The sequence below is a fragment of the Euphorbia lathyris genome, chromosome 4 (assembly GCF_963576675.1).
Source record: "Euphorbia lathyris chromosome 4, ddEupLath1.1, whole genome shotgun sequence".
NCBI lineage: Eukaryota > Viridiplantae > Streptophyta > Magnoliopsida > Malpighiales > Euphorbiaceae > Euphorbia > Euphorbia lathyris.
In genome coordinates this window covers 57,808,278-57,829,351 of record NC_088913.1, presented here as the reverse complement: position 1 = coordinate 57,829,351, position 21,074 = coordinate 57,808,278, and positions in this window count along the sequence as shown.

Genomic DNA, 21,074 nt, shown 5'->3' with positions numbered 1-21,074 from the left:
GGATTTCGGGGCGGTTAGCCTCCTCCTTTATTAGGAGCCCATTTAATCTTGAACCGTGGGCTTAAGTTTAGGTTGGGCCCAGGCCCGTGGTTATGATTCGGCCCGGTTGGCTTCGCGGATCATCACATGCCTCCCCCCTAGTTTGACAAGAGCCCTTTAGGGTCTTTTCATATGTTTTAGGCAACTCTTCATCTTTGGCTGGGTATTCAAAATTCGAAAGTGGTCTTTTCGTTTTCTGTCATTTCCTCTCCGGCATCAACCCTTTTGCGTTCGTTTTTCTCTGCATTCTTTCTCACATGTAAGTTTCCCTTTCTGTAACTTGTAACTCGTTCAACTATTTTCTTTCTGTTCGTTCCTCTTACCGATATGTCGAACCCTGGGCTTGATTTCACCCCCTTCGACGAAAATTACAATCGCGAGGTGTCTCATGAGGTTGATGAGATGATTGATGAAGTTTCAACTAGCTCTCCCAGGTCTGATTCTCATCCCATCGAGTTTCTCCATCTGGCGAATACGACTGATGAGGGCCTAGGTTTCGACCCTAGGAAGTTGATTCCACCACATATCCCAACTCTCCGCTTATTACCGAAGAAGGATAGGTCGGGAAGCTTAGTTTACCGCGAGACGATTGACGACTTGCGGGAGCAGTACCCCTAGCTTCAAGGCCTGGAAACAAGCATTCCCGGGGAAAATAGAGGTCCCGGCGACTTCCCAAAGGGGTATTTTACCATTTTTGTCGCCCAAATTATCTGCGGTTTCACGTATCCGCTGGCGGATGAGATTGCTTCTATCCTTGGTGGTTATGGAATCGCACCTGGACAACTGCACCCCAATGGATGGGCCGACTTGACCCTGGATAAATTTTTGGCAGATTGTCTAGAGGTCCCCCTCTCACTCAAGATCTTCTCCAAGCTTCACCACTTCAAAAGTTCGGGGGAGTATTTTACCTTCATCCGACAGAGCGGTTACTACGGCTTTGACGAGAAGTCGAACAAAATCCACGAGTGGGATAAGTCTTATTTCTTCATCAAGTTTAATGAAGAGAATACAAATTTTCTTCGCCGCTGGGGTCGACCTAATGTAAAGAGTTTGAACTTTGGTTATCCGAGCAAGGAAGAATCCGCCATTATAAAATTCTTGAAGAACACTCCCCCTTTCATATGGAAGTATGATCAGGCATTCCATATGTTAAGGAGCCGCCTGAGCCGAGTGGCGATTGCCTATCGTGAGGGAGATCATGTTGTCTATATCCCTTATCGCGTTTTCGTACAAGGTATTGTTAGTTTATTTCCCTTTTGATGAATTCTTTTAACCCTTTGCAGGGGTGACCCTTTATCCCAACTCGCTGCAGATCGAGAGGCGAAAGCTTTGGCGAGAAGGAAGAGACGGCTGGCGGAAGCGACCTCTTTCGCAGGGGCGAATCCCTCTGTGGGGGCGTCTCCTTCTGTCGAGGCGACTTGTACTGCCATTGTTTCCGTGCCACCGGACCCCGTTTCTGAGGACCTTACATTAAATCGGAAACGGAAGAACAATGCGGATGTAGAGTCTTCCCGCCCTAAGAAGAAAAACACTTCAGTGATCTTGCCTGTTGGAGGTACGCCCGTATCCTCCCCATCAAAGGAAAAGTACTGCACTCCCATCCACGAGGTATTATAGTTTTGCCTTCTTTATTTTCCCGTTTCTCGGTTTCTTTACTTTTCGCCTCATCGTATTCTCCTGACCCTTTTCCTTACGCATTCGCAGCCGATCCCCGATATGAGCGGATGGTGGACTAGAACCTTTGGTAAGGCTGTGAGATTTTCTTGTAAGGACATTGTTTCTTCTATAGGCAATGTCCTTGGACGACTCCCATCTGCCTCTCGCATCCGCGAAAAGGTGCCGCTTCCAACTGCCATGGAGGGAATTGAGAAGCGTGCCATAGAGGTATACTGTTTTTCACTCATGTTCTATCTTTCAAATATACGCCTCTTTTTGCTCTTTCATTCATGTATCGCCTAATGTGCAGATTATCAATTTCGCTGAGGGTGCCCTCTGTAGGGATGCTGAAAGGGCGAGAGAGCTGGAACACCTTGGTACCGAATTGGCGACTCAGAAGTCGCTTCTCGATGACGCTCAAAACCAAGTGAAGACTCTCGAGGGTGCCTGCCAAAAGGCCGTCGGCGAGAGGGAGGAAGCTCTTAAATTACTTCAGGCGAAATCCAATGAGCTTCAGAAAGTAATTGATGACCTGAATTCGTCCAAGGAAGCCTTGGAGATGCAAAAGAAGAAGACGGAGGAGACCATATCTGAAGATAGCTCCCGTATCTACTGGTATGGAGAGCGAATCCATGCAGCTTATGAACATGGGAATCCAGAGCTAGTACTCAACCGCCCCAAAGTTTCCATCCCTGAAAAGGATTTAGCTGAAAAATGGGACAAGTTGGAGGCGGAGGATGCTGACATGGATGAGGTACTTCTCCTTGACTGGCAGAGTCCCAATGACTCTCCAACCAGCCGCGAGATCCCAAATCAGAACGTAGAAGAAGGGGCACCACAAGATGTTTCTCACGTTGAACAAGAGGTACCTCGCTCTGATGCGGTTACTGATCTGATTGTTGGGGATTCGCTTGAAGCAGATCACCCCACTGGAGAAGATGAAGGAGCCGCTGAAGGCGAAGGGCACCCCACTGGAGAAGATGAAGGAGCCGCTGAAGGCGAAGGGGGCAATAGAGGCGAAGGAGAAGGAACTGTAGTATAATTTTATTTATATCTGAACTGTTGTATGTAACAAACTGCCAGTATATATATCAATCGAGCGACTTTGCTTTCTTCACCTGCCGCTTTTCATATATGTGCAATTGCTGTTTTATTCTTCGTTGCCTTAATGCCGGTTATTTTCGTATGCGACCCTTGCCTTTTGCCGACTTCATACTTGTAATTTTTCGTAGTTAGTTTTGTTTTTATTAGGGTGGCCAGACCCTTTTTGCAATTTTTGAGTACTCGTTTATTCGCTTAATTTTATGCCTTATAATTTTTCTTTCAAATAATCATAATATTAACCATAAGGTTTTGCGAATGATGCGTAATCATGCATCCGCCTTTCTTTTGTAGGCAACACATTTATGTGTTTAAGATTAACCATAGGGTTTTGCGAATGATGCATAATGCATCCGCCTTTCTGTTGTAGACAACACATTTATGTGTTTAAGATTAACCATAGGGTTTTGCATTCAATTGTAACATATTGAATAATTGTAACCGTTGTAATGTCTTTATTTTGCTATTGAAGAAAAAAGACTTTTCATTACATGGATACATAAACTGTGTGGGATCCAAGCCTCATTAAAACCTTTTATCAGAAAACCCAGTGGGAAAAAACTCATAAAAGGAAAAAGAGTACTCGTCATTTCCCTGAACTACTTGGCCTGTTTATATAGGCGTAGATTCTCTAGATTCCAGGTGCGCGGGAGCTTTTTGCCGCTCATTTCTTCTATTTCAAAAGTTGATGGTCCCAACTTCTTGGATACCCTGTAAGGTCCGATCCAGTTGACGCCTAATTTGCCTTTGCCTTCTCTGGACTGTATTTTATCTGCTTTTTTCAAGACCAAGTCGCTCTCATTGATTATCACCTTTCGCACCCTTCTGTCATGATACTTCTTGATTCTATTGCGATATACTGCCATTCGCATGTAAGCTTTTTCTCTTCGTTCTTCAATAGAATCCAATGCATCTCTAATGTTGATAGGATTTTGGGTGTCGCAGTAATAAATTACCCGATCTGTAGGCGAATGGATTTCAACAGGTAGGACTGCTTCGGCTCCATAAACCAGCGAGAAGGGTGTTTCGCCTGTTGCTGCCTTTACAGAAGTTCTGTATGCCCATAACATATGAGGTATCTCATCCGCCCAACCTGTTTTCTTATCACCTAGTCGCTTCTTGCTTCCATGAATCATGGCCCTGTTGGTAACCTCTGTCATACCATTCGATTGGGGATGATTTACGGAGGAAAAATGATTCTTGATCCCCATGCTTTCGCAATATGCTTTGAATTTGACACAGTTGAACTTGGTACCGTTGTCGGTTATAAGCGTTTGTGGGATTCCAAACCGCATGATAATGTTCTCTCGTAAGAACTCGATCATTCGCTCAGGTGTTTGAGCGGTTACTGCCTCTGCTTCTACCCATTTGCTGAAGTGGTCAACTGCGACTACCAAGTACTTCCTCTTTCTTGTTGTTTCTGGGAATGGCCCCACTATATCAATCCCCCATGTTGCGAATGGCCACGCCGTCATTATAGTTACTTGTTCGGCTCCTGGGACATGCTTTTCATTAGCATGGATTTGACAGCTGTGACATTCCGCTACCATTTTCTGGGAATCTTCCACCACCTTCGGCCAATAATATCCCATCAACTTGACTTTTCTTGCCAACGCCGCGGATGCTTCATGCGCACCACAAATTCCTTCATGGAGTTCTCTCAGCATGTAATCTCCTTCATTGCGGCTAATACATTTTAACCATGGACATGTATATGACTTCCTGTATAAAGTCCCATCCCGAATTGAGTATCTCGCTGACTGCCCGATTAGCTTTCTGGCTAAACTTTTATCAACCGGCAAATCTCCATGTTCCAGATATTGGCGGATGGGCATCCGCCAATCTTCATCATCTTCTAGCTCTTCGATGACCATAATCTGATCGGCTTCGAATGCTGGTGACGACCTTATTTCCAAATTACATGCTTTTTGACTCCATGGGTCTCTACTCGCCGCTGCTTTTTCCAACTCATCAGCCTTTGTGTTCCGGCCTCTTGGAACATGCACCATCTCCCAGACGATTCCTTTATGTGTTAACTCCTGCGTCAATCTACCGACAACCTGATGGTATTTGACCAGATCTTCCTGTTTCACCAGATAATTTTTTGTGATCTGATTTATCATGAGTTTAGAGTCGCTGTAGATTACCACTCTTTCTGGCATAAGTTCATTAAGCAACTTCAATCCGCATATCATTGCTTCATATTCCGCGGCATTGTTGGTAGTTTTGAATGTTAACTTTGCCGCATAGTATAGGCGAATAACATCCGGACCCTTGATGACGACTCCCAGTCCAGCTCCATCTGTGGATAATGCCCCATCTGTGAACATACTCCATTCTTCTTTTTGTGCTTTTGGACATTCGTCTTCATCCCACGTGAACTCATTCACGAAATCGGTAAGTACTTGACTTTTTAGAGCTGGTCTTCCTTCGTAACGAATATCGAACTCTCCCAAGCGAATTGACCATTCCATCAATCGGCCGGATGCGTCAGGTTTCTGCAGTACCTTTCGCATTGGAATTCCAGTTCTCACAATGATAGTATGCGCCTGGAAGTATGGCTTCAACCTAGCCGCCGTGGTTATCACCGCGAGGGCCATTTTATCTAACCTCGAATATCGAAGTTCTGCATCCTTTAAGACTTTACTCACGTAGTACACCGGATATTGTTGCCTTTCTTCTTCCCGCACCATTACAGTGCATATCGCCGTGCTGGTGACGGATACATAAAGAAATAAATCTTCTCCATCCTCTGGCCTGCTCATTAAGGGCGGATAACATAGTAATCGCTTTATCCCCTCGAATGCTTCTTGACAATCTGGTGTCCATTCAAAGGACTTAGATTTTTTGATGGCATTGTAGAAAGGTAGACATCTCCTAGCTGAGCATGATATGAATCGCCCTAATGCCACCAACCGCCCATTGAGTCTCTGTACTTCTCTTATGCTCCTTGGCGTCTTCATCTCCATCACTGCTTTAACCTTCTCAGGATTCGCTCAACTCCTTTGCCACTAACAATGAAACCCAGGAACTTCCCTGCTCTCGCTCCAAACGTGCATTTCTCCGGGTTCAATTTGAGGCCATATTTGATCAGCACCTCCAGGATTTCTTTAATATCCTGCGGATGGTCTTGCATCTTCTTGCTTTTAATGATCATGTCGTCTACATAGATCGAGAAGTTCTCGCCTGATTTGTCTGAAAATATCTTGTTCATCATCCGTTGATAGGTTGCTCCCGCATTTTTCAGTCCAAAGGGCATCACCTTGAAGCAATAAGTTGCCTGATGAGTTATGAATGACGTCTTGATCTCATCCGCCTTCTCCATTGGTATTTGGTGGTAACTAGATTTCACATCGGTGAATGATAAAGCTTCAAATCCCGTAGTCCCATCTACCAATATGTCAATGTTAGGCAGCGGATACATATCCTTCGGACAAGCTTTATTCAAATCTTTGAAGTCTACGCACATTCTGTACGTCCCATTCGGCTTTTTGACTAGCACCACATTGGCTAGCCATTCCGGATAAGTGACCTCTCGAATTGCATCTGATTTTAGCAAATCCGCCACTGCTTTTTCAATCGCCTTCTGCCGCTCTGGAGCATGTCCTCTCTTTTTCTGTCGCACTGGGGTTGCACTTTTGTCCACATTCAAACGATGTGTTGCTATTTCTGGACTTATCCCTTTCAGCACTTCATCTGGAGCGGCGAATGCCGACTCGCATTGGATCAACACCTCGGTAATGGCTTTCTTCGTTTCCTCTGGAAGTCCTGCCGCTATCCTTACTTTCTTGTCATTTGAAATGGCGAATAGTTCTGTTTCTCCTAACGCTTCAGCCGGCAACTTCTCATCAACTCTATCTTCTTCATCTGGCTTTGTTTTAAGTGACAATGTATAAGCTTGTTGAGATATAAGTTGATCACCCTCAACAATGACTCGCCCTTGGTGTGTTGGCAAATGCAATGTCAAATGCTTCATTGAAATGAGCGACTCCGTTTCCGACAGGAACGGACGCCCCAGAATTATATTATAGGCCAATGGGAGATCAACAATTGCGAATTCTAGATCACCTCTCCATTTTAGATTCTTATCGCCCATTTCTGTCTCCAACACCACCTGTCCACTTGTTTGAGATGATTGACCTCCAAAACCAGTTACATCCATGAACGTATGTTCTACTAGCTCGTCGTTAATTCCCAACTGGTTGAATGCAGTTCGAGTAATAACATTGCAAGAACTGCCTGTATCAATAAGGACCCGCTTGACGTCCCATCCTTCAATGGCCACCGTAATCACCAACGCATCCGCATGCGGCTCCGTGATTCGCACAAATGAATAATTGAGGGCATCCCCCCTACTCGTGTTGCTTTTTCGCTGTTCACGGCGAGCCCTTTTTGTTGGCGGCTCATAGATCCCGCCTGCTATTACGTTAATCACTCCTTTTCTCTGCTTCTTTTCTGGCCTCGCTTCTATTTCACGCGGGAGTGTTGCTTTTTCATCAATCGTTTCCTTTCTAACGAATTGACTCAGTTTTCCTCTCTCAATCAGCTTTTCAATCTCCCTCTTCAATTCGTAGCAATCATTCGTGTCATGGCCGTTCAATCTGTGGAACCTGTAGTATTTGTTAGGATATCTCCCCAAACTAGTTCGACCTTTCGCCTCAGGAAACTGCACATCCTTCTTCAGGGGGTTTTTCTCAATCCAAAGTAACACCTCATGGCGAGTCGTGTTCAATGGTGTTTGATATCCCCCCCTTGAAAGGAGCGATCGCCTTTCCGAACAAAATTACCCCTAGATTGGGTTTGATTTTGATGACGCCGATTGTCCGAAGTGGATCTAGCCGCATCTCTTTCTCGCCGGGTCTGAGCTCTATGTTCCCTGTTAACATCATCCACTTCCATGAATTCCTTTGCTATCTTCATGAGTTCGGCCACTGTGCGTGGCTTGTTGCGGATGATTTCCTCCCGCATGCTCCAATCTGTGGTTCCATCCGCCATTATGTTGCGAATGCTCACGATATCTGGGTTCTGCAACCGCACCAGAATATCATTGAATGCTACAACAAATTCCCTTAGGGAATTATAATTTCTCTGTTTGATCTCTTTCAGCTGCCTATCCGTCACATCTGCCGCTTTACAGCCCACGAACTTTGCACAGAAATCCCGACTGTACTGAGTCCAGTTGTGAATGGATTCGGTTGGTAGAGATCGGAACCAATCGGATGCTGCTCCCCCCAAAGTGGTCGAGAACAATCGACAAATTATGCTTTCGCTTGCTCCTGCAACATCCATTAACTCTCTATAGTTCCTGACATGCGCCTTAGGGTCTGAATTTGGATCCCCATAGTACTTAGGTATCGCCGGTGCTTTTATTCTGTGATCTGGAATAAATTCCCGCAACGATGGGGCAAAAGGCGAATCACTCTGCACCACTGCTCTCGCCCTAGGGGTGTACCCCATTCGCTCCATCATGTTCCGCAGTTGATCTTCCAATTCAGTATTGGGTTCCCGCCGAGCTTCTTCCATCCGCTGCTGGTGAATTCTGGGTGATATCCACCTGCCATACTGTGTCGACACTTGTTCTCGCTGTGGGTCCAACCGCTGTCCAGTTATAGGATCAAAATTCCAAATGTGCTCTCGCCCAGATACAGTCGCTCCAAATGTCATCAACTCTGAATGCATTCCTGACATCGGTTGAGATGTTTGCCAGGTCGGATGGACCATCATATTAGGATCTTGGTACGAGTAGTTGCCCGAATGGCTATGTGGTGTCATGCGACTACTCTGACCCACCCGATTCGTCTCTTGAGATGACTGCGGAAGCGTAGATACGGCAGGAATAGTCGATGGTTGTGTCGAAGTGACAACGGGTTCTTGTGGGGCAGCCGCTACAGCGGTATTGTGATCTGCGATTGCAGTTAATAAACTAATCATTCGATCTCCAGCCGCTTGGCTCATATTCGTAGCCAAGACCTGTCCTGCCATTTGCACAAACTCACAATTCGACATCTCCATCTCAGTTTGCACTTGGACCTCCAATAATGGACTCAAATGTCCTGAAGGATTCGTCGAGCTGGGTATCACAGGTTGTGTACTCGCAGGCTGCGAACTCACAATCCATGGACCTCTTGAGTTCATACTAGTTGATCTGGTTGTAACTCCGGTTGTTCGTGATGGCTCTGACATGTTCTTGGTGTACCTTTAACCAGATGTTGGTAAAAAAGGTCCACGCTCACCGCACCAATTGATAACTTGCCGGATTTGATTTGATGATCCTCGTCGTAGTTACCTGCAAAACAAAACCGGAGACAGGATCTCCGGGAAAACTCTCCGACGATCAAGTCAGTTTTTGTGTGGAATTTAGTAGATCGATAATTGTATTGAGGAAAAAATGTGAACCCACCCATCTTTTGGCTTTCTTATCTCTTTTATAAGCCTTTCTAGGTAACCGCCGAGGGCGGTTACTCTTTCTGTGCCACGTCCTCTACGTGGTCTCGTTTGTTTGAGTGGGTGGTTTAGTGCCTTGTTAGGATTTCGGGGCGGTTAGCCTCCTCCTTTATTAGGAGCCCATTTAATCTTGAACCGTGGGCTTAAGTTTAGGTTGGGCCCGGGCCCGTGTTTATGATTCGGCCCGGTTGGCTTCGCGGATCATCAAGGTATGATAGGCTCTCTACTTTACTTGACAGCCAGTAGACCGGACATTCAGTTTTCAGTATGCTACTGTGCTAGATATCAATCTAACCCTAAGGAATCTCATTACATTGCTGTAAAAAGGATCCTTAGATATTTGCAAAGCTCAGTGAACGCAGGTTTGTGGTATCCAAATATTCATGATTTTACACTCATCGGATACACTGACGCTGACTATGGACGAGATAAGCTGGAACGAAAAAGCACCTCTGGAGGATGCCACTTCTTAGGAAGCTGTCTTGTATCCTGGTTCAGCAAAAAGCAGGCGTCAGTAGCCCTGTCCACCACTGAAGCTGAGTACATTGTTGCTGGTCATTATGTTGCTCAAGTCCTATAGATCAAGCAACAGCTTGAAGACTATGGTGTTCAAACGAAAACAATTGAAGTCAAATGTGACAACAAAAGCGCAATTGATCTTTCCAAGAACCCAATTCAACACAGCAGAATAAAGCATGTCAGCATCAGACATCACTTCATTAGAGACCATGTACTCAAGGGTGAGATCAAGCTGACCTTTGTCCCAACGGACGAACAGCTTGCTGATATCTTCACGAAGCCACTGGCCCGTGAGCAGTTCAGCATACTGAGAGAAGCAATTGGTATGTTTAATCCTCTTCAGTAAATTCCTGTGCTAAATGAATATGAATGCTGAGTGAATTACATGCTGAATGATTTTTTGTTTGCTGAGTATCTCATTGAAACTGACTGAATATACAATACTGAGTAAACTTGCACACTGAGTAAATTAGTTTAGAACTTGAACTTAAAATCATCCTTAAATAATGCACTGACCACTCAGAATATCAAACGCTTGACATTCTAAATACTGAGTGATTAATCCGTTAGCATAAATGCAAAGCATGCGTATAGCCTAGGATGACGTATTCGCCGTAATGTGTCATAAATGCCAGGATCATTGTCGGTACATGATGCCAAGGCAAAACTGACACATGGATTCGATTAAGATCCACACCGTTCATTTCGTCTATAAATTATGGGTATTTCCCCATCTTTTACTCTTTACGCTTAATCAATTCTTAAGGCAAAGAAATCACTTAGAACTTCTTTTCTTTCAAATTCCTCTAATTCCTCCATCTCCGAAGAATGACTAAGTTATCTTTCAAAGTCTCCGGTGCCGGCCACTAAAAGACCGGCTCCGATGAACCTTCACAAAACCCTTCTACACCGAGCAAGGGTAAAACTGGCCAAACTTCTGGCAAAGAGAAAGCTGGTTAAGGCCAGTGAGAAAATGGTCAGTGAACCTCCTATGCAATCACCATCTATTCCTGAACTTGTCCTCTCCAAGACAACAAAGGATCCTTCTACTGTCAAACTGACATTCTTCAAGCGGCAATCCACTTCAACTTCCTCCGCGCCGTTGGAAAAACAAGCCTCTGTTTCTTCTCAACAGGAACATGCCGACCATAACACTTCAACCACATCAACTAGTCAGGTTGAACTGACCACTGCTCATGCTGTCTCCTCAAGCATGGTGCTGACTCCCCATCTTTCTGCTGTCAGCACAGACAGTGTTCGGGTTATGTCTTCCATCAACAACCTCTCTGCTGATCAATCAATAATTCCTCCAACTCAAGTGCAGATTGAGCCAACTCATCCAGTCACTGACCAGGGTACTTCCTTCACTCCACCTTCTTCTGGTCATACTGATGTACGTCGGGATGCCACTGAGTCCGGCAAAAAGCTCATTGACTCAGTGCAAGCACTCATCCACGATCTTCAACACTCCGCTTCGCCTGCTGCTGGATCTTCAATTCCTGAGATAACTCAGCTCTCCCAGGTCACTCTACTTCTCAACGAAGTCAAGGGACTCAAGGATCTGCTGAATGTAGTCTTGTCACTCCAAGCCCAGCAAGCTAAGCAGGATTCACTTGCCAAGTTGGCAGAGATACAGCTGTCAACAATTCAACACCTGAACTCACTCCATCAACAAGTTCAGAAGTTGTCTGCTGTGAACACTGACTACGCCACTTCCTCAGAACTCAAGATGCTTTTTGCTCAGCTTCATACTGAGCAACTTAAGACAAATGAGCAAATGGTGTCCTATAGTCAGTGCTCAGTCGAGCAAATCGGTGAGGCCATCAGGCTACTTAACCTCAACAAGCAAGAGATGGATACTGACGCTTTGAAGCAGAATGAGTTGCTGTCTCTCGCACAGCAATCTTTCAACCACATCCATCATAATAATATCCAGCGTCATCATTATGACTCAGCTCTCTTGAAAACTTTCCACCAAGTCTTTGCTGGCCTCTCTGAAGCTCTCATCTGGCAAGCCAAAGCTCAAGCTTTCAGTGTAAATATGCTCAGTGCTGCTGATCTTCATATACCAGTCGAAGTATCAGCTGATGGAGTTGCCATTTTTGATGGCGTCAATGAAAGTGCTGACAAACTAAAAGAGCTTTCATAAGAACTGACTCGCGTTGTCTTAACCGATGCGTTTAAGCTCCCTGAAGTTGACAAAACGGGGGAGAAAGCGCAAGCTGTTAGAGCTCAGCATGAGCAACATCAGTACGAGCGAAGTCAGTCATAGGGCAAGAAAAAGAAATAGATAGGCTATGTCTTAACATTTGTAATCTATGTGCTATGTTTGTTTCTTTTGCTATGTAACTGCTGACTTCTTTCAACTTATATATCATACTTACTTTTCTTATTCAAATACTGAGTTATGATATATGCTAATAAGTACTGAGTTATTATGTATCTTCATTTATATCAGCTTTGTTTAACACTTATAATATTTATTGACTAAATGATATGCTGATAACATGTTTGACATGAACCTATACACTTATGAAATATTCTGATAAGAACTCATTGAACAACAAATTACTCAGTGCGCTCTATATGTCTAAAACTTCCGCCTAACACTGAGTAAATAGAATATGTGATATAGCTGACCTATATCTGAAAACTGACCTTAGACTTACTCATTTAAATCCTTAAATGTCTTAAGTAAAACTAAGTCAGTAGCTCAACCCTTACGGGGGAGTTTGCTAAATTATACTAGGTCAACTATCATGGGGGAGCTCATACTGAGTTCCTTGCTGAATAGTTTTTCCAACATCAAAATGGGAGAGTTTGTTGAAACACCTTTCCACATAATTTTGATTTGACAAAATTGTTTAAGTATAAATTAAAATACATATTCTAAACACACTAAGTTTAAATGCTTTGATTTATTCTACTAATGTGTTTGTTCAATGTTGAGTATAAATGTTATAAGTCATAAGGATTGGAAGGCCCAAGCCCAATACGGAAGCCAAGGCCCAAGTCAAACAACTCAGTACACTCGGCCCGCGTATGTCAAGACGTTGCCGTTTTGAACAAAACGCAACTCAGCAAACGGAAGGATCTAGAAGACCTTCAGGAACAACTTCACAATGAAGCTGCTGAGTAGTCTCGACAAAGCGTACAAGACAGCAGCTGGCAAAGGAAAACTTCCAGACAAAGTGTTTCCTCTTCTGGCAAAGTTCAGACGACACAGTATGTTGTCCAGTTGACTTTACCATAAAAGGAGAGACCATCTGCTGAGCTGACCGAGGACAGAAGATACACGATTGTGATTGGCCGAGAGCTCTGTACAAGTCAGGATGACAATGACACATAGCTGTTTCCCTCCAACGGTTATTTCGAATTTCGAAATGACCGATGACCCAGACGTCTCTATAAATAGTGCCATCACAAGCTTCACAACACACAGAACTTGATCAAGCCATTACGCTGACCAAATCTCTACAAGTTCTGCAAGCAAGAAGCAAAGCAAAATTCTTACACTACATTTCTCATATCTGTGTAAAAGTCTAGAGTGATTGTAAATCATCTAAAGTGTCTTAGCACATCTTTGTATTAGGACAAAACACTTATCATTTCTAGAGATAGAAAGGAGAGGCTGAGTACTCGGTTTTAAGTACTCAGCGGAGAGATTAGGATTGAGTAGAAGTATAGAGGAAGGTACTCTTGTCATACTCAATTGCTGATATTGTAAAAGGTTTGAGGCTCTACCTTTAAAGAGCTCAGTAGAGTATTTGAAATCTCGGAACGTGTTCCGGGGACAGGACGTAGGCTTAGAAGAAGCCGAACCTGGATAAATCTGCTGAGTGAAGTATTTCTTACCTTAACTCCTTATTTATATTGCTTGCTTTAAATAATCAAAACTGACCAAGTAAAGAGGTCAAGTTGAGTTGTGCGCGTTGAATGTCTGAGCTCAGGAATAGACTCTAAGTGCTATCGCCTGACTCAAGCTAAGAAACTGACCTAGTCACCTGTTGACTAAGCCAGTACCTTACTGTTTACTCAACGCCGCTGTTCAAACCTTTTTTTAGAAAAAGAAGTCTGCCTAAATTGCAAAAAAGTTTAAATAGTTCCTAACCCCCCCCCCCCCCTTGGAACTATACTTGCAACTAAACAAGGGACCAACATCTACTTCTCCAATAAACTTATCTGCTGATCAAACTTGTCCTCAAATCAACCAAGTGTAGATTGAAACCACCATTCCAGTCACTGACCATGTCATTCCTTTAACTCCTCCTCCCACCGGTCATACTGATGCATCTGGACAACTGAATGAAGGTTCTTTAAGCTACATGAATGTCACTGAGTCTGGCAAACGCATCATCGACTCAGTACAAACCTTGATCAAAGACCTTCAACAATCGTCTACTCCTGCTGCTGGGTCTTCTAATGTAGAGACTACTCAGCTTTCCCAAGTAACTCAGCTTCTGAACGAAGTTAAGGGATTTAAAGACTTGCTGAGTATCATCATCTCCTATCAAACACAGCAAGCTAAGCAGGATTCCATCGCCAAGCTGGCTGAGATCCAGCTGACAACTGTGCAACACTTAAACGCTCTACAACAGCAAGTACAGAACTTGTCAGCTGTGAACCTTGGCTATGCAACTTCTGATGAAGTAAAGATGCTCTTTGCTCAGCTTCACACCGAGCAACTCAAGACCAATGAGCAAATGGTCTCTTATTCTCAGTGCTCCGTTGAGCAAATTGGTGAGGCCGTTCGTCTGCTGAATCTGAACAAGCAAGAGATAGACACTGACGCAATGAAACAAAACGAGACGCTGTCTATCACAAGACAAACCTTCAATCACATACGTCACAGCAATGTTCAGCGTCAGTACTTTGACACCTATTTACTCAAAACCTTCCATCAAGTCATTGCTGGACTGACTGATGCGCTTATATGGATTGGTAAGTCTGAAGCTTTCATCGTCAGTATGATCAGCGCTGCCGAACTCAATATACCCGCTGAAGTCTCAGATCAGGGAGTTGCCATTTTTGATGGTGTTAATGAAAGCGCTGACCGCCTTAAAGCGCTGTCCAACGAACTGACCAGGGCCGTCTTAACCGACAGCTTTAGGATTCCTCCTCCCGATGCTGACAAAACGGGGGAGAAAGATCAAGCGAGAACACAGCATGGGTCTAGTCAGTCCCAACAGAAGAAAAAGAAATAGATATAGGCTAGCTCAGTATAGTCTAAGTATGATGTAGTCTATATGCCTGTCTTAAACTTTTGTTTGTAAACACTGACTACCGATATCAATATATCATACCTGCATCTTTCATTCTATTCCTGAGTTATGATATATGTTGTTGTGTACTGAGTTATTATGTATCTTCAATTAAATCAACAATGTTTAATACTTGTAAAACTTATTGATTGAACTCAATGCTGATAACATGTTTGACATTGACCTATGTGTTTATAAAACATTGTCTTATAAAACATTGTCTTATAAAACTCATTGAACAACAAATTACTCAGCGCACTCTAAATGATTAAAACCTTCCGCTTAATACTGAGTAAATAGAATATGTTCCATGAGCTGACCTATATCTTAAAACTGACCTTAGACTTACTCGATTAAACCTTTAAATGTTTAGAGTAAAACTAAGACAGTAGCTCAACCCTGACGGGGGAGTTTGCTAAGTTATAATAGGTCAACTATCATGGGGGAGCTCAATACTAAGTTCCTCGCTGAATAGTTTTGCCAACATCAAAATGGGGGAGTTTGTTGAAACACCTTTCCACATAATTTTGATTTGACAAAATTGTTTAAGTATAATTGAAATACATATTCTAAACACACTAAGTTTAAATGCTTTGATTTATTCTACTAATGTGTTTGTTCAATGTTGAGTTAAATTGTTTATAAGACACAAGAATTAAAAGGCCCAAGCCTAATACAACAGTCAAAGCCCAAGTCAAACAGTTCTATACAACTCGGCCCGCGTTTGTCAAAACGATGTCGCTGTGTACAAAACGCAACTCAGCAATCGAAGGATCTGGAAGACCTTCGGGAACAACTTCAAGATGAAGCTGCTGAGTAGATTCGACAATGTGTACAAGACAGCAGCTGACAAGGAAAAACTTCCAGACAAAGTATTTCCACTTCGGGTAAAGTTTAGACAACACAGTATGCTGTCTAGTTGACTTTACCATAAAAGGAGAGACATTCTGCTGAGCTGACCAAAAGCTGATCGAGGACAGAAGATACACAAATCTGATTGGCCGAGAGCTCTGAGCAAGTCAGGATGACAACGACAGGAAGCCGTTTCCCTCCAACGGTTATTTCGAAATTCGAAATGACCGATGCCCAGACGTCTCTATAAATAGAGTGCCATCAGAAGCTTCAATACTTACAGAACTTGATCAAGCCATTACGCTGACCAAATCTCTACGCAAAGTTCTGCAAGCAAAAAGCAAAGCAACCTTACACTACATTCAATATCTTTTGTGTAAAAGTCTAGAGTGATTATTCAATCATCTAAGGTGTCTTAGCAAATCATTGTTTAGGACAAAACACTTATCATTTCTAGAGATAGAAAGGAGAGGCTGAGTACTCGGTTATAGTACTCAGCGAGAGATTAGGATTGAGTAGAGGTATAGAGGAAGGTACTCTTATTATACTCAGTTGCTAAGATTGTAAAAGGTTTGAGGCTCTACCTTTAAAGACCTCAGTAGAGGATTCGAAATCTCGGAACGTGTTCGGGGGACAGGACGTAGGCTTAGAAGAAGCCGAACCTGGATAAATCTGCTGAGTAACGTATTTCTTACCTTAAACTCCTTATATATATTGCTTGCTTAAATAACCAAAAACTGACCAAGTAAAGAGGTCAAGCTGAGTTGTGTACATCGAACTTCTGAGCTCAGGAATAGACTCAAAGTGCTATCTCCCGACTCAAGTCAAGAAACTGACCTAGTCACTAGTTGACTAAGCCAGTATCTTACTAATTACTCAGCGCCGCTGTTAAAACCTTTTCTCTTAAGAAAAGAAGTTTGCCCAAACTTGTCAAAAAGTTTAAATAGTTCCTAACCCTCCCTTGGAACTACACTTGCAACGTTATAAGGGACCAACAATCACTCCCGATGAATGGGAGATACATCCAAGGATCGCTTGTGGAAGACTCGACTCTAAATCCTTGCAAGGTGATAGCTTAAGACTTGAAATACAGATTTTACTTAACCTATCTATTTGAGTTGACTCGGCCTGTACAAGTAAAACGAACGTCTCGCTATATGTGACTTGACATCATCCATAGTCATAAGATTCAGTTTAAGGATTTAGTTGATAAAGGATCGAATTATACTGTAACTAATACGGAAAGGTTAACGACAGAATCAACCTGTCTTCTTATGGCTCTGGGGGAATGATTACGGACTTGCTAATCACATACTCTGTACATCATTCTGTTATGCAAAGATTAAATATAATTCTTTGAAAATTATTTAATAACGTTGCATACGGCTAGAAGCAATAAGAACCTAATGGGTCACACATAAGACTTGGAACCTAAAAGAGAGATAGATGTTAATTAATTGATGGAAGCCTAATTGAGCCCAATAAGGCCCATGGACCAAGGGGGGTCGAAATTCATGTAGATAAACTACATGAATGATTAATTTGATTTTATTAATTCTAATTAGATTAGGATTATGAATTAAATTAATTAAGAGATAAATAAGTTAGGAGTTTTAATTAGATTATAATACTCCTATTATTATCCAATAAGGTTATTATTATTATCCTTAATATATTAGATATATAATGAGATAATAATTAAAGAATTCTATTCCGAATTGAATTCCTATTCAGTAACCTAATTCTATCTAACTAGGGATTAGATACAAGAGATTATAAATACCCCCCCCCTAGGATTTTCGAAATCCACTAGTGCAAACCCTATTGAGATTTTTGAAATACTCAGTGAAACCGGGAGAGAGAAAATTTCGACACCCCTAGTTCGAAGACGAGATTTTCTACGAATTCCTTCCGATCAATTGATTTCATCTATTTCTTTTATCCTTGATCTTATGTTGATTAGTTAGAGGCAATCTACTTTGGTTGCTATTCAACGGTTGATTCTAAATTAATCTTCCCGTGTTTTATTTTGTGTTTGGGAACTCGGAGAAGAGTTGTGGGCACTTCATTAACAACGGTAGATTGATCATCAAAAGGTAATTCTTCTTATCCTTCTTTATATGAAATAACGATTAACGGATCCTAGGGTTAAATGGAAATAGGTTAAAAAATTTATATTTCCGCCGATATACCTTAGCCTAATTTCCAACAGAGAGGACCTGGGAACCAGGCCCGTAAGGGGCAATGAGTGTCTTAAGTTGGAACTGCTGAGGCTTGGCCAATCCTCGGACATTCAATGTCCTTAGGGACATGGTTCGGGCCTATAAGCCAACGTTTCTATTTCTTATGGAAACATTGGCAATTGAAAAAAAGGTTGTTGAAGTTGGCAAGAAGCTGGGATTTGAGGGGTTTATAGTGGTGGATCAACAGGGAAATGGAGGTGGTTTGGCTCTCTTTTGGAAGATTACAGTATCAGTTACAGTTACAGATAAATCGGCAAACTTCATTGATCTAGTGGTTTTGGCTCGGAGTGTGGGATAGTGGCGGCTCACGAGTTTCTATGGGTTTCCTGAAAGGTGCTAGAGGAGGGATTCTTGGGATTTACTTAGGTCCTTATATCGTAATTCGGACATAACTTGGTGTTGTATTGGGGATTTTAATGACATTCTCAATCATTCTGAAAAGAGAGGGGCAACCGACACCCGGAATGGTTAATTGAGGGCTTCAGTAATGCTATAGAGGATTGCAGCCTTTCCAGTTTGGCGATGCAAGGACATAAATATACTTGGGAAGTAAGTAGGGGATCTGAGAGGTGGATTGAGGAGCGTCTTGACAGAGCATTGATAAACGTCAAATGGAGAGAAAAGTTTCACAATACCGTTCTTAAGAATATTATCACTACGTGTTCGGATCATTCTACACTAATACTTGAGTTCAAGGTTTGGGTAATCAGCCAGCCGGGAAGGAGATTCCACTTTGAAAACTACTAGATCAGCGAGGAAGGCTGCGAGACGATCATACAACAGATATGGGATAATTCGGTTAGGGAAAACACTTCTAAAAAATTATGTCGGTGCTCAATAGCATTAAGGGATTGGAGACTATGAGACTGGAGAATAATTTTGGTAGAATTTTATCAGTATTAAGACAGGATCTACAACGACTCAAGGGGAGGTCAGATAGGTATGGCATCTCGGCATACAAAGCTATTTCAGATAGGTACAGAAACACGTTGGAGCAGAAATCAGATTTCTGGTGCCAACGGACAAAATTATTTTGGCTTCAGGATGGAGATGCTAACTCAATGTACTTCCATAAACACGTTTCGTCTAGAAACAGAACAATGCTGTCAATGCCCTTAGGGATTCGAATGGAATTTGGAGAGGATGGGGCGACGGGTTGGAAGAACATCTGCGGGATTATTTCCAAACAGTCTTTACAAGTTCATAGAGTCAGGGCTGGGCACAGTTCGGTCCAAGTCGGGGATTCATGAATCTCCAGTATTGGATTGAAATTCGGAGATTAATAAAAGGAAATCTCCAGGATTGGATTGAAAGAATAAATCTCCAGAATTGAATTGCCCCAAAATTTCAGTCCAGTCCAGTTCGGGGATTCGGAGATTCGGTTCCGGTCCAATCCAATATAATTTTTCGGTGATTCGGATAAATATCTAATAGTTTAAGTCCCAAAAAGTAAATTAAAAATTTAATTTACAAGAATTTTATTATCTTACATAACTTGAAATAAATGATATTATTTTAGGAAGTAAACAACATTCATTAAAAGTTAAGTAGACAACAAGGCTAAAAAAAACCCACCAAATCAAAGTATTAAAAGTTATGGTAGACAACAAGGCTAAAAACCCCACAAAGTCAAAGTTATAAAATAACAAATCCATAAAAACAAACAACCTTTAATTCAAAAAAGACAACACTTCATTAGCAAAATCTCTCTAATTATCATCCCAATTTGTAATTGAATCTTCTTAACACAACAAATTCCTTGTTTTCCAAAGCAAAGGCAGTAAAAGCCAAACATCAACCTAAACATATAAAATTTACCATATTAGTGGATCAACAAATGTTAAATTAATTAGCTTTCACTTCAATAAAATTAATCAACACACTAGCAAAAAGTAAAAGGAAAAAAATATGCTTACCAAAGTGCATTTGATTCGGTTAAAAAAACCTTAGATATCCAATTGAAATATGGATAAAAGAGATGATGCAATTTCAGGATCAGAACTAATTTCTACAAATTAAATAACATTTATATAGTTAGTATTTATAAACATTTAATTAAAATAAAACTATGAAATATAATTGCTAAGTAAATATTACCTTCTTCAATAGCTTCAAGATCTTCAACTTCTTCTTCATGCTTGAAAGCTTGAGTTGAAGTTTTCAACCAATCTTGACAACAAATCAAAACCGCAGTTGTAGCACGAGTTAAAGAACTCCTAAATTGATCCAAAGTTCTACCACTTGTGCTAAACGTAGATTCAGAAGCCACAGTTGAGCATTGAATTGCAAAAACATCTTCTACAACTTTGGATAAAGCATGATATCGCATAGCATTAACCTTCCACCACAATAGAAGGTCAAACTCAATTACATATTTTTCAGGTGCCTCATTGACATATCTTTCCCATTCTCTCTTAATTGACATATCTTTATCAATATTAAAAAAATAATCATCAATCTCATCATCAATGTCATCATCTGCTTCATCCAAACTAGAAGAATGTGCTCCAAGATTCATATTTTCTTGCACATTTTGCACTATATACTCATCTAACAATGCAATAATAATCTTTGTGACTTGTGCCACCAACTCATTAGCATCGTTCTCCCTATAAAATTCAGTGTACTTAGCCATCAAGTACTTAATTTTATACCTTGGGTCAAAAACCACCGATACAAAAAGCATCACATTCATTGTGTCAACAGAACCCCAATACTTATCAAATTTTTCCCTCATTTGAGTTCCCATGTATTTTAAGGAAGGATTTTTACTGTTTTGACATAATGTAATATCCTTGAGAATTTTCATTACCTCGGGAAAATAAAGGCTAGAGGTAGGATATGATGAACCTGAGAATTAACAAGTTATATCATAAAATCTTTTCAAAAACCTACAAAGATTCTTAATACTCAACCAATCACTCTCAACAAGAATATCATTCACAAAATCCTCTGCATA